The 13,659-nt window shown below is 48.6% G+C and overlaps 1 long non-coding RNA gene across 1 annotated transcript; it reads right to left on the bottom strand.

Moving 5' to 3' along the window:
* Nucleotides 1-374: 374 nt before the first annotated feature.
* Nucleotides 375-13,442, bottom strand: LOC132668735 (uncharacterized). The gene is made up of 2 exons (XR_009605734.3): nt 2,252-13,442; nt 375-910 (listed from the first exon to the last, which is right to left on the bottom strand). It is a non-coding gene; the product is annotated as an uncharacterized LOC132668735 (long non-coding RNA).
* Between the last annotated feature and the right edge of the window lie 217 nt (nt 13,443-13,659).

Below are 13,659 nucleotides of genomic sequence, written 5' to 3' on the forward strand. Positions count from 1 at the left end.
CTGCCACCCCACACCCCATTTGGGACACTGGAGAAGCAGGGCCTACTTTTCCCACAGTGGAGTGGATCAGTTGGGTCAACTGCTGTTGGGGAGTCCCCATGCCATTAACTCAGGGAGAGACACCCCAGACCATACTGGGCTCAGCCATCAAAGTCTCAGAAGCTGGTATTTCCTATACCTCTGACTCCCTCTCCTTCAAAGGAGCACTTAACAGCCCAGGGTTTGGAGGAGCAGGGAGTTGGGGGATTAGGGGAGGGAGTCAAACAGGTTCCATCTGGGGGCTGCAACATGAGGACCTCTTCCCCATCACCTGCACCCCACCTCTCTCGGGGGTGAGATACAATGGGTTGCTATCAGATAAATCATAAGCTCCATACAGGTGAAAGCTGTTTTATTTATTATGATAACTCCCCCCCCCCACCAGCCAGGATCACAGTAAAACACTGAAGGTATGTAAATGCCAAGGAATTTGCCCTGAGAAAGAAAACATTAGAGATCGCTTTTGTTCGTGGAGATTTAATGTGTAAAATATATTACATTAAGTTCTATTTGTCATGAAGGCCAATTTGCCACTATTTTCAAAACATTTTTACAGACACCATTCCATCAATTGGAAGAAAGAGCCAGGGAGGCAGCTCCAACCATCAGGCTCTGGGAGCACACCTCAGGCTGTATATATAGATGCTGCTATACATTCTTCAGTGTTGATAGGAAAGCAGGCAGGCCTCTCTGCCAGGGAGGATGTGAAAAGAATTTTGAAAGAAACAGAATATAGTCCATTGCAGCTTTAAAACCTTGACTATTTTTTATGCCAGCTTCCCAGCTCCTGAGAATATCAGAATAGTAGAGGGCGGGAAACTCACATTTCCGTGGTAGCTACTTTCCAATGACATTTTCCCAGACTCTGGACCTAGAAACAACCAAAAATGATTTTGGTGAATGTATTGAAATTATTTATCGACCATTTACCAAGCTCACACCATTGTAAAGGGCACAGGGCTTAAGGCTGAGCGTAGATTAGGGATACTGAAAAATTACATTCCCGTGTATTGTTCCTAACATCTTTCCAGAATCCTCAGCCCCAAAACAAACCACCTTGTTTCCTGGGCATGCTGTCAGGTCAGAAAAAAAGGAAGGAGTAAGTTTTCCTTAATAAAATAAAATAAAATAAAATAAAATAAAATAAAATAAAATAAGCATTGCAGAATCCACAAAAATGGAATGCAGTTTTTAAAGAACTGAAATAAAATAAAATTAGAAATAATAATAGTAGCTAACGTTTGAGTCCTTAGTACATGCCAAGCACTGTTCTATATATTTTACATCTATTAACTTACCTGATCTTCACAATAACCCTGGGATTAATCCCCATTTTACAGATGAGGAACCTGAGGGACAGAAATCTTAAGGCTCTTGCCCAAGGCCAGAGAGGCAAAGTAGAGACCCAAACCCAGGCAGCGAGGCTCAGAGGTTGTGTTCTTAACCACTACCTTCTGCCTTTCTACGCAAGCTGCTCTGAATTGAAAACGCTAGATCCAACAACAATGGCTTCACTTCCCAAGTGAATCCATAGGTTTGATGTGGTTACAGTTCTCATGGCGACATTATAGATCTTGACAAATCATACTCAAGCTCATCTGAAAATATAGCCATTTAGGTACACGTCAGCGCTTTAAAATATAATGATGTTGGTCTTCGCAGACCAGATTTCCAAACACATTACCTGATGGCCATTATCAAACTCCTGTGCTTAACTGGGTTAGAAACAAAACAAAACAAAACAAAACAAAACAAAAAGACAAAAACAAAAAACACAGAACATTTAACTCATGGTTTTAGGACAGAAATTCTAGAAATGAATTCAATGTCTCATAAGTTCTGGGAAGAAGTAACTTCGTAACACCATGCCACCCACTGGCATTTCCCACCCAGGCCTGCTCCAGCTCCCAGAAATGCCAGACTCCATCCCATATCTTTGGGGGTTCTCCTTGCTCCAGAGCCCACAGTACTTTTTCTCTGCTCAAGATCCAGTCTCCATAGACAGTTATGCACCAGAGGTTGGCCATGGTCCCTCTGAGAAACACAAACTTGGCCAAAGCCTGAGAACTCATCAGTCCCAAAGGGGCCGTCCCGTGCCCAGGGGTCAGGGACTTCCTTGGGTGGGCTTTCTGGAGTACTTCAGCTCTTACCCACCAAGAAGAGTGTCTTAGAGGCTGCCCCCCAACAGCCTCGTTTCAGCCAGAGATCTTACCTCTTGCTTCTCCCTCCATTTCTGCTGGGTTCTCTTATTCCAGTCTGTCCAGCTCAGAAGCTCTCTGGAGCCCCAAGAGAAAAAGGGCCACCATGGGTCATGGCACATTTTTGAACACTGAGTTCCTAAAGGAGAATCTTAGCTCTCAGTCTTCCCATCTCAGGCACTGCTGGCAGGAGAGCCTGGGGCCCAGCAAGGCACTAGATATCTGTTGCCCAGGTTCCAAGAGGAAGAGATTCACAGGGCACCGGAGCCCCAGGAGGCTTCAAGTGACATCCAGTCTAGGGTGCTCGTCAGGTGGCAGTCTGGCCTTCCTTTAGGATTCATTTTCCACTACACATTAGGGGGGCTCACTTCTGGGGGCCTGGGTTGTGCAGCCTTTGGAGGGCCCTGACGGGAAGGAAGCAGGGGCCTCCCTAGGGGCAGCGGCTATGTCCTTCTCAACTGACTCTTCTGGGGAAAGGCGGGTGCCCTGCCTTCTTGTCTGCAGCTGTAGGCGTAGACAAAGTATATAAGGCCTCTCTCCTCCCTGGGGCTGCCCAGTTTTCAGCACCACTGAAAAGGCAGGGCTCCATCAACACTGCCCATCTGCAGAAGGAATATCCCTCAGGCTGATCGATACCCCCACCTCATTCTTCCTCGATATTGTGTCTCAGAAGCACATCCTGATCCCCGACGCGTCATCTTCCTCGACCTCCATCATCACTGGAACCGCCAACCTCAGCCTCAGCCACATCCCTGACCCATTTCCACCTGTTCTCCCCATTTTCACCTGCACCCGTTTCCTCGCAAGCTCTCTCTGCCCTTTCGGATCCTCAGCTGTGTCTCCTTCAGAGGATGCTGAGGTTTTGGTCCAGAATCCTGGGTTAGAGACTTTCAATCAAAGTAGAACTTGATCATGGTGATCCCAACCAAGCCAGGCACTCAGCCAGAGGACATGGGCTCTCCCCTGGGTGAAGATACCTTGCTTCTCTTTTCACTCACCTCTCGGGTCAGGGTTCTTGTCTCCACCTGTCAGCTGCCAGGGGACAGATGGGGAACTCTATAGCCCTACGCTGAGGGGGCCATGGTCCCCTTGCTCTTCACGGAGCCATGTCAACCGCCTCCAGAGGCCTGTCCTGCCTTCCTCAGTGGTCCCATCCACCCTTAACACCCCATCTTCCCCCACCAGACTGGCTGCATCCCAGGGTTCTGAGGAATTCCAAGCAAGGTCCTGGGCCCTCATGTCCTTGACCAGAGGCTTTTGTTGGCTGTGGTGAAGGTAAAGGGGCTGGCCAGCTACACAGAACGGAATGACATGAAAGGAGGGAACTTTAGGAATAAGACCTGTCCCGTCCCCTGGTCCTCTGCTCCCCCAGATGGTGGTTTGCTCTTTCCTAGTAAATGTCTCATGCAGTTAAGTCCTCCTGTGTCTTCTCCTCTGGCCCCGGCCTTGACCGGGGACCTGCTCTTGTGCCTCCTGGACCACCTACTGCCTTAAACTTGAGCTCTGGGGCGAGAATCACCAGCATCTACTCAAAGGACACTCGGCAGCCGGAACCTTCTTTTGCCAAGAATGGGCCATGGTCCAACAGGGTCTCCAGGCTGAGAAACCCACAGCAGCGGCCCCAGCAGCAATATCAGTGTCAGTTGTGAACCAGCCAGTTGGGGATCACCCACTAGTTCCCCCTTTTATGGACTTCCTAGTAAGGACAATATAGGCTTTCAGATTCTTGAGGCCCCAAGTCCCTTGAGTTCAGTGTCCTAGTTAGGCAACTGGCAGATGTACTTCTTTTTTTTTCTTTTTTTTCTCTTTTTCTTTTTTTTAAAAAACGTTTTATTTATTTTTGAGAGAGAGAGGGAGAGAGGGACAGAGAGAAGGAGAGACAGAATCACAAGCAGGCTCCACGCTGTCAGCGCAGAAGCCCTGTCAAACGCAGGGTTTGAACACACAAACCATGAGATCAGGACCTGAGCCAAAATCAAAAGTCGGACACTTAACCAACTGAGCCATGCAGACACCCATTCTTTTTTTCTTTAATGTTTATTTGTTTATGAGAAAGAGGAGAGGGAGGGGCGAGGGGGAGGGGATACAGAGGATCTGAAGTGGGCTCTGAGCTGACAGCAGTGTGTCCCATGTGGAGCTTGAACTCAGGATCTGTGAGATCATGACCTGAGCTGAAGTCCGACACTTAAGTCACTGAGCCACACAGGTGGCTCCAGAAGCTGTACTTCTTTTTTTTTTTTTTAATATATGAAATTTATTGTCAACTTGGTTTCCATACAACATCCAGTGCTCATCCCAAAAGATGCCCTCTTCAATACCCATCACCTATCCTCCCCTCTCTCCAGAAGCTGTACTTCTAAGAGCTCACGCTTCTGCAAAAATGACACGGCTCTTATGGATGGGTCCAATCCATTCTCTGGCCCCATGAAATGGCCACTCTCCATCCAGTCTGGACATGGGTCAGGTGTACTGTGACCCCCCCACACACACACACCCTGGCACCCTCCCCTGGACAGGGTGGGAAAGCAATGAGGCACAGGTGTAGAAGAAAGAACTGGAGGAAGAGGAGGCCAGGGGCCTCCTGCTGAGTCTTGCTTAGGGCTCTGGGTGCAGACGGTTGGGCCTTAGAGTGAGCTTAACTCTCCTGTGGAGGAAAACAGTTGGAATTCCAATAAACTCTTGGAGCTTGAGTTTCCTCAAGTATACACGAGGATGCTGGACTCCATGACCACCCAGGTGCCCTTCTGTGGTAAACAGAATAATGCCTCCCCTCAAAAGCCATCCATGCCCTACTCCTCAGAATTTGTGAATATGTTATGTTACATGGAAAAGGGGAATTAAAGTTGCAGATGGAATTTAGACTGCTAATCAGGTAACCTTGAGATGGGGAACCAGTTGAGCCCCATGTAATCTCAAGGGTCCTTATAAGTCAAAGAGGGAAGCAGGAGGGTCAGGGTAAGAGTCAGAGAGAGATTTGAAGATGTTGGTTTTGAAGACGGAGGCAGAGGCCATGAGCCAAACGATGCAGATGGCCTCTAGAAATGGGAAAATGCAAGAAAACTATTCTCCCCTAGAGCCTCCCCAGGGAACACAGCCTTGTCAACACCTTGATTTTAGCCCGGGGGACTCATTTTGAACTTCTGACTTCCAGAATGGTTAAGCTAATAAGTTGGTGTTGTTTTAACCCACTCATCTTTTGGTGTAATTTGTTACAGCAGCTATAGGAAACTAATTCACCCTCCCTCCTAACACCCATGCCACAGTTTCCCATCAGCTTTGTCCTTGATGGAACCAGAGTTCCATCTCTTCTGTCTCTAAGTCCCGGAGCCCCAGATCCCGGCACCACTAGGAGTCAGAATCCCAGTCCTGGTGCAACCTCCTATCAAATATTTATATGCTCTGAAGAAAACTAGAGGAGTATAATGTCCTACTTTTACAGAGGATCTTGCTGTTTTTAAACCATTTCATTAAAAAAAATTTTTTTTATCAGAGTGCCTTTATGTGCCAATTACTGAGCTGATGTCTACAGATGCAAACCAAATGGACATTATCCTTTCCCTCAAGGAATTCACTGTCTAGTTGGAAAAAGAAACACAGAAGCAGCTACCTAGAATCCTTGGATGTTTCAGAAGTAAGACTACAGTTGGATCAGTCCAGCTTCCATCGATGGAAACTGCTATTGGCAAGAGAGTGATATTAATGGACCACATCTGCTTCAGCCTCCTAGAGTAGAGCAATGGAGCCGGACCTCCACTGTGGAGCCTGCCTGGGCATGCACATTTGAGTCACAGCCAGGACACTAAGCCACTGAAAGTTCTTTTCATGTTTTATGTTGTGTCAAATGTTCTTTGTACTTTGGTCAGAGGTGGATGGCAACTTCCAGTAGCAGGGAGCAGTGACATAAAATCACTCCTTAAGAGCAGAATCATAAGCAATTCATCCTTTTCCTCTTTTCTCCTCTCCCCCGCCCTTCATGATTCTTAAAACATTTCAAACTCATGGATATTCTTCATGTATATGGATACGACTAACTCAAACTGGGGTCATTCCTTTTTGTTTGGTTGGGGGGTGGAGGTTGTTGGCTTGAACCTGAGCAAAGTCGCCTTTAGGACCTGGAAACAGATTTGTTGCACAGAATACTTACTGACAAAGGAAATTTGACTAAATCCATCTGCTTTAAAATGCACAAATTGGCAATTTGTCAGGAAGAAAAATGGGAAACTTTTTAGATGGGATGTCTAAGAAGCTATAATTATTTAATGGAGTCAAGGGTTTACTGTTTTTATAATAAGATAACTATTTTCTGAACCCAGCCAGGTGAGACCATGCATGCAGAGTTATGAGTCAATAGAGGAAGGAGCAGAGCTATCATAAACATTTCCAGGGGCAAGCACTTTTCCCTGGGTACTTTCTTTAGCCTGAGTTTCTAAACCTATGACATGAAGGAGTATTGCCAAGACCCAGCAAGAAAGAGCCCTGGTGGCTTCAAAGATTTTGATGTTAGAAATGTCCCAGTACCTGAAATGCAGAATGTCACAAATCAGTGGGCTCAACCTGCCACCCACACCTTGAGCATCTGCCCAGAACTCTCTCTCACTCCAATTCTTTATGTCTCTGCTATTCCTTTTGGGGTGGACTGCTTCTTGATCCCCAGGGACAATGCCTATGGGGCTTTGATGCAACTGAGGTATGAGCAGAGGAAAAAGACAGAGCACATGAGGCAAGACAGTTTAGAGGAAACCTACTTGCAGATGAACTACATTCCTCATGTGTCTCCACAGAGATGCAATGCTTTGGAAGAGAGTTTGAAGAGCCAGTTGTCAATGGTCAATCAGTGCCACTTGGGAGGGGCTAGAAAAAGATGCCAGCATCACTCTTTGCAATGAAAACTTCCTTGTTGCTTTCAAGTGTTCAGGGCATCTGTGAAAGCTGGAAGTGAAAGGTGTTGGAACCCATTCTGTTCATTGTACCCTATGTCTCCATTTTACCTCCCTCCCTAGCCCTGTCCCACCTGCCATCTTGCTCACCAACCGTCCATCAGGGAGGATGGGGAGGGGGCCTGCTGGATATCACTACAACCCTTCCCACTGAGCCCAGTGCCCCTCAGTACCCAACCTTAGGGATCTGCTTCTCCTACGTCTTCCTTTGAAAGACCACTGCCCTTGACTCTCAATACAGCAGCCATTCTCTCCTTCCCCTCATTTTATCTCCACACAGGGGATCTTCATCTGCTTCAGACCTAGTGGGGCTATAGGCATGGAGTTCATGCACTGACCCATGAGCATCTGGTCGCTTGAGATTCAAATCACCCCCCTCATGTGCTCACAGCAGTGGCACCCACAGTCATTTGCCAAGAAGTCGCAAGATTCAATGCATCATTTTCCAATCCAAAGACCCAAAGACGTATTAGACACAGGCTTATCTTTGGATAAAAATTCCACTTGGCAGAGAGTAGCATCGCTCGCCACTGAGGATGGGGGAAGGAAGGGGGTGGCATCGAAGTCGGTCTGTGGTCAGCGCTGAGCCCTTGATCTCGACTGGCCAGGGATGTTCTCATCAGAGAAAAAAGGCTATGACATGACAGGGATGCTTGAAAAGGTGAGCATCTAGGCAACGGACAGAGGCCCTAGCAGAAGACAAGAGCCCTTTACAGTATGTGCCATGCCACAGAAGACCTTCCAGATGCAGCTGGAGAATGTGTGAAGGAGAGTGGAGACAAGGAACGTGAAAAAGATCACTGGAGCAACACTATGGTGAGTCTTCTGAAGTTGAGCTAAAGAGATAGGACTTTATTCTGTTGGCAGCGGGAAGTCACTGGAGATTTTTGGCATAAGAGTTGGTTGCTCCTGCTAAGGAGGTTTGAGAAAAATGGCTCTGGCGAGGTGCATGGGACAGATCAGTGGAAGGAAGGGTCGGAAGGTGGAGAGACTGTGGTGGGTTTACCGGTGACCTTTGAAAATCCATATCTACCCAGAACACCTCAGAATGTGACCTTATTTGGAAATAGGGTCTTTGCAAATGTAATTAGTTAAGGTGAGATCCTACTGGATTGGGGTGGGCCCTAAAACCCAGTGACTTTTGTCTTTATAAGGAGAGGACACACAAAGACACATACAGAGAGGAAAACACCATATGAAGACAGAGGCAGAGGCTGGAGTGATATATCTACAAGACAGGGAAAGCCACGGGTTGCCAGCAACGACCAGAAGCGAGGAGAGGGACATGGAACAGATTCTCCCTCAGAGCCTCCAGAAGGAGCCAACTCTGCTGATGCCCTGACTTCTGGCTTCTGACTCACAGAACTGTGAGACAATACATTTCTGTTGTTTTAAGTCACCTGGTTTGTGGTAATTGGGTAACAGCGGCCCTAAACCCCGCATGCAGAGACCAATATAGAATCTAGGTGGAGTGTGGGCTCTCTGGAAATGATGCCTGACACACACAAAAACAGGGCCTTGGGGGGGGAAAAGAAGATATATCTATACATATATATCCAATTCATGGATAACCCAAGAATTATCCATGAGAATAACCAGGAAATGAGCAAGCTGCAGCAACAAAATACAACTCCAAATTTACAGGGAGTGAGGATTCCCATTCCAACTCTCTGGGGTGTCAATTTCAAGGGAGTTGACAGTCCTTGACGGAGCTCAGGGGTGGGGAGTAGGGGCTAAATGTGGCCTCAGAAACTTGGAAGTCAAGCTGGACGCGAGGCGGGGGCAACCTCCAGCGATCCTAACCCAGAGACAAGTAACTACAGACTGTAAACCAAACGATTTTCTTTCTTTCTCTTTTGGGGAAACACACACACACACACACACACACACACACTAAATAGTCTGGAGAAAGGCCTGATGTCTGCTGTATGCAAAACAACCAGAGAGAAGCAGCTCCCCTTGGGGGCAGCATGGGAAAAGCAGGGACTTTCCAGAGGGTCCCTAAGGAAGGGTGAATGCGAAAGGAAACACAGCCCATCCGACACCCAGTGCTGACCTTGCAAGCCCGGGAATGTATGAATGAGGGTGAAGCAGATTTTCTCTGCGCTCGCTCCAGCTGGGTGCGTGTCTCTAACAGCCCTTTGCCTCTCTTCCCCAATCAGGAATCATGCAGCCTTGCATCTGGGAGCACAAGGCCACATGCAGTCACCCCAAGGCAAAGTCAAGGGAGAGGCGGACTCTGCTCACCCAAGAGCATGCACCCAGCTCTGTGCTGTTCCTGGAACCCCGCCCCGGATGCTGTCAGCAAAGAACCCACAAGATTGCCTCTTGAAAGAAGAACAAGAAACAGCCCAGACCATATACCAGTTGTCCCTGGACCTCACCCACAAATTCTTCCAGGTCTCTGGAGGCCCTCCTGCTCCTCATGGCCAGGGCGGGGTTTCTAGAAATGAAGAAGGGCCTTGTCCCCGGGCTTGGTGCTCACTGACAAGCCAGCCAGCTCACTCCTCAGCTCAATCTTCTCTGTCCTCCCACCAGGTCAGCCCTTTCCAGGCTCAGAACTGCCTTTGCAACACCTGGTCCCCTATCGTTCCCCATGGTGCCATTTGTTTCTCCCAAAATGCAACTCACAGTGACGGTTAGAGGCCCTCGCATGCACCTTTAAAAAAAAAAAAACAAACAAAACACTGAGTTGGCACAGGTGGAGGAAGTGAGTTTTAATAACACGGGTGGAGGGGCAGGTGGGGATAGAAAGACTCTCATGCTCTGCGGAGGGGAACGCCAATGGACGTTGATTTCCTTGGAGGGAAAACCTGGTATTTAAAGTTTTCTGTAGTTGTCTTTCTACCTTCTGACCCTGAACTCCCACTGTTGGAAATGTAGTCTAGGAAGACAAGGTATGTGCACAATGATTTAGCTAGAAGAAGACTTACTATAGCCTGATGTATAATAGCAAAATAAAACTAAGTCACGTCTAAATATCTAAGATGAGAAGTTGTTTAAATAAGTTTTGAAAGACACATGCATTGGAATAGTATCTAATCACCATATTGGACGAAAGAAGGAAATACCAGTTGCCTCCAAGGCCAACTCGGTAGCTCAGGGGCAGGCAATAAAAGGCAACTTCTCACTGAATCAACCCTCTTTTGTATGTGTTGAGGTTTGAACCATTTGGACCATTTAGGTAGATAGATAAAATTTTAAAGGATGTTTTGGAGGAATAGTAGCTCGGACAGAGGAAGTTATACAAGAGATAGTGAAAAAGCTATGTCGCAAAGTAAGAAATGTGCTGCACGACACCCATTTCTACTAAAAAAAAAAAAAAAAACTACAGCAACAAAGTCTGGAAGGCAAGGACTGCAAGGTTTAACAGCGTATATTGCCAATGGATGGAATTAACGGGTGATTTTCATTTTTTTTTTTTTTTTTTTTTTTGCCTCCTTATATGCATTTCCTAGATTTTCTGTAAGGAACGCCCAATCTTTGTAGGGATGGAGGAAGCAATGAAAGTTACTGTTAATGTTTGAAAAGTGCTTCAACCATGAGTCTTGCCCTTCCTCTCCTTCCTGTCATGGCCAAGCTTCTAGAAAGAATAGACAGACTCCTTGTCTTCTATTTCCTCACCCCTTGACTCACCCAACTCCACCCAAAAAAATTGCCTCCTCCACCTCCTCCCTTACTCCCCAGAAATCTGGTTTCCGCTTCCACCTGTCCCCCAGAAACACTCCCCAGAAATGCCCCGCCTCCATTGCCAAAGCCACTGGATGTTTCCAGCCCTCCTCTCACTGGCCTCCATGCTGTATTTGTGTTCAGTGGACTTAACATTAATTTAGTACCTACTGTGTGTCAGGCACAGTGTTAGGCAGGCACTGGAGGGAGATATCAACCCTGAAGCCTCAGGTCAGTGACCCCAGAGTTCCTGCACTTGCTGGTGGGACAGAATGCCCAAGTGGGTACACGAGGGACAGACCACCCAATCGTGCCCTCTGGATTCTCCACCAAGCTCTCCTCTCCCCCATTCCCAGCCCCTGCCCCCATCTGGCTCCTACCCCTGTCCCTTACACATCTGTCCCCATGGATTTCTCCTCTCCACTGCTCCTCTCACCCTCCCAGCTGCCTCACTCCTATTATGGAAGGGTCTTGAGTGCTGATGCCCAACATCAGCCTGGCCCAGCTACATTCCCTTCCATTGCCCCTGAGGCCACAAGACACCTTGTCACCCAACTCTGTTCCTTTCTTAGTTTGATGGCTTCTCCCCAGGGCCACCCCTACACATACAATCATCTACCTCCTCCAGTCAAGCCCTACCCCCCCTTCCCCCACTGAGATCTGTCTCTTCATACTGCAACTAAAGAGTTTCATCCAAAACACCCACCGGACCCCCTCGCTCTCTTGCTCCTCACCAGTCTGAGAGATAAGACCCCTGCCCCCTCATTCCCACTCCACATCCACCCCTACTTGTTTCCTGGATACTCAGGCCCCCATTTTCTCAACCCTTGCTCTGTCACACCTCTATACCTCGACCCAAGCTGGGTGCCCCCGTCCCTTGGATCTTCTCACAACCCACTCCAGCCTGGCTAGTCCTTTCTTCATCAGGATTCAGCTCAGCCTCCCTCTCTGTTCCAGAACCTTCTCAGGAATGCCCCGCCCTGGGTGGGCGGCTCTCCTCTATGGTTCTGTCATAATCCAAGAAGAGTGCTCACTTCATTATATGGAGGTGACTCACACACTTGTGCCTTTCTCCCAAATCAACGGTCAGCTCCCCTGCCCCCAGGACAGCCAGCGTGAATAACCACTGTATTTTCAGCTCTTAACACAATGCCTGACTGATGTAGGCATGTCATGAGGCGAACTGGCGGCTGCTATCATCACAGAAGGAAACCAGCAGAAAGCTGGCCACAAATGATGGAGCTATTTCTTAAGTCTGAAAGCACCCAAGGAGAAGCCATTCGCAAAACTTCCTTTTCCCATGTCGTAACCAAGGTAACCCAGATACCCCAGTGATGAGCCCCTGGCTGGAGGAGGAGGACATCAGGAGAAGGGGGCATCGTGTCCCACGGATGACTCAGGTTGTGTCCCTCCACCTGCTGTTCACCCCAGCCCAGCAAGGAGACCCTCCCTGCCCAGGCCAGGCCAGCCTGAGGGCACCACTCCTCTCCCCAGGGGCACAAGGTTGATCTGAAGGCTTTTGTCCCGTAGAAGAGTGGGGCCCCGAGCCCTCCAGCAGGAGACCCCCCACCCTGCCCCGCCAAAGGCACCCATATCTAACACGGAGGTGAAGGGGAGCAGAGGACCAGGAGAGCCACGCATTCTGAATCTCATCCACAAACGACCTCAAATCATAGACTGTGAATCTATGGTCTATGGATCTATGGAATCATTCTCTCCAAATGAGGGTCCTCGTAGCCATTGTATTTTTATAAGTGTTTAGAAGCATTTTTTTATTAAGCATCTAAATAGAATATACCACCTACAATTTTTTGTACCAATTCTGGTATTTTTCTTCTTTTTTCAAATATTCAAGGTACTCAAAAAATGGAAAAGGCCAGGCCTCTGTCCATCTCTAAAATGCCCTCTCAGTGCTGACACACAGGGCGGGTGGCAATTCTGAGGAGTTCGAGTGTCAGAAGCAAGACCGGCCTCTTCTCCAGCCCCTCCCAGCCCCTGCCCACCCTCCAGCCTCTGCACACACTTGGTGAGTCACAGGGACAACAAAGCATGGCAGCCTGTGAGGAGGCAGGGCTCCCAGGGGAAGGGGACACCTCCACCTTGGGGATACTGGTTTCCTCTGTCGCCCTGAGAAGGGAGAAAGGTTATTAAATTCAGCACATAAATCTCCATACAGCCCTGCCCCATCGCTGAGCTGAATGCACTTGGCCGGGTGCCTGCTGGGAAAGACACACACAAGAGCCCAGGGAGGACAGGAGAGGGGCCATACGAGGGGGCCAAAGTCTCCCAGGCCCCAAAAACCTGATCTGCTGGGCCTGGCAAGGCCACTACATCAAGTTTTTCCTCAGCTAAGGCAGAGAGAGCCCCTGGAAAACCATCATCAGGCAGTGACAAGAGGGTGTCATATGCAGCCCTGACTGGCCCAGAACCCATGCTGGGAATTAAGTTCATAATTGAATCATTTATCAACAAGTTCACTGGGCATTTCCAGCATGCTCGCTGCTGGGTCCCCACACGAAGGTCTGGACCGCGTCCTTGAGGCATGATAGTCCAGCCCACTTGGCTGCAGAACCAGGACACCAACTGCTGAGAATTTTAGCGAGAGAAAATTCCAACGGCGGTTGAAGGCAACGGTCAAGAGCAGCCCCAGAAAGGCAGAATGCACAGTTCCGGGAGGGGTGCTAAGCAGGGACAGGCCCCTTGAGGGCCTGCGGGAGAAGGCTGATGGGAGGGAGGAAGGAGTGAGCAGAGATCCCAGCTGGCACCTGCAGCAAGGAGAAATGTGACGAGCTCTGGAAGGAGGAGGAGCGGGCTCT

Source organism: Panthera onca, chromosome B3 (genome assembly GCF_046562875.1).
Source record: "Panthera onca isolate mPanOnc1 chromosome B3, mPanOnc1 haplotype 2, whole genome shotgun sequence".
NCBI classification, from domain to species: Eukaryota; Metazoa; Chordata; class Mammalia; order Carnivora; family Felidae; genus Panthera; species Panthera onca.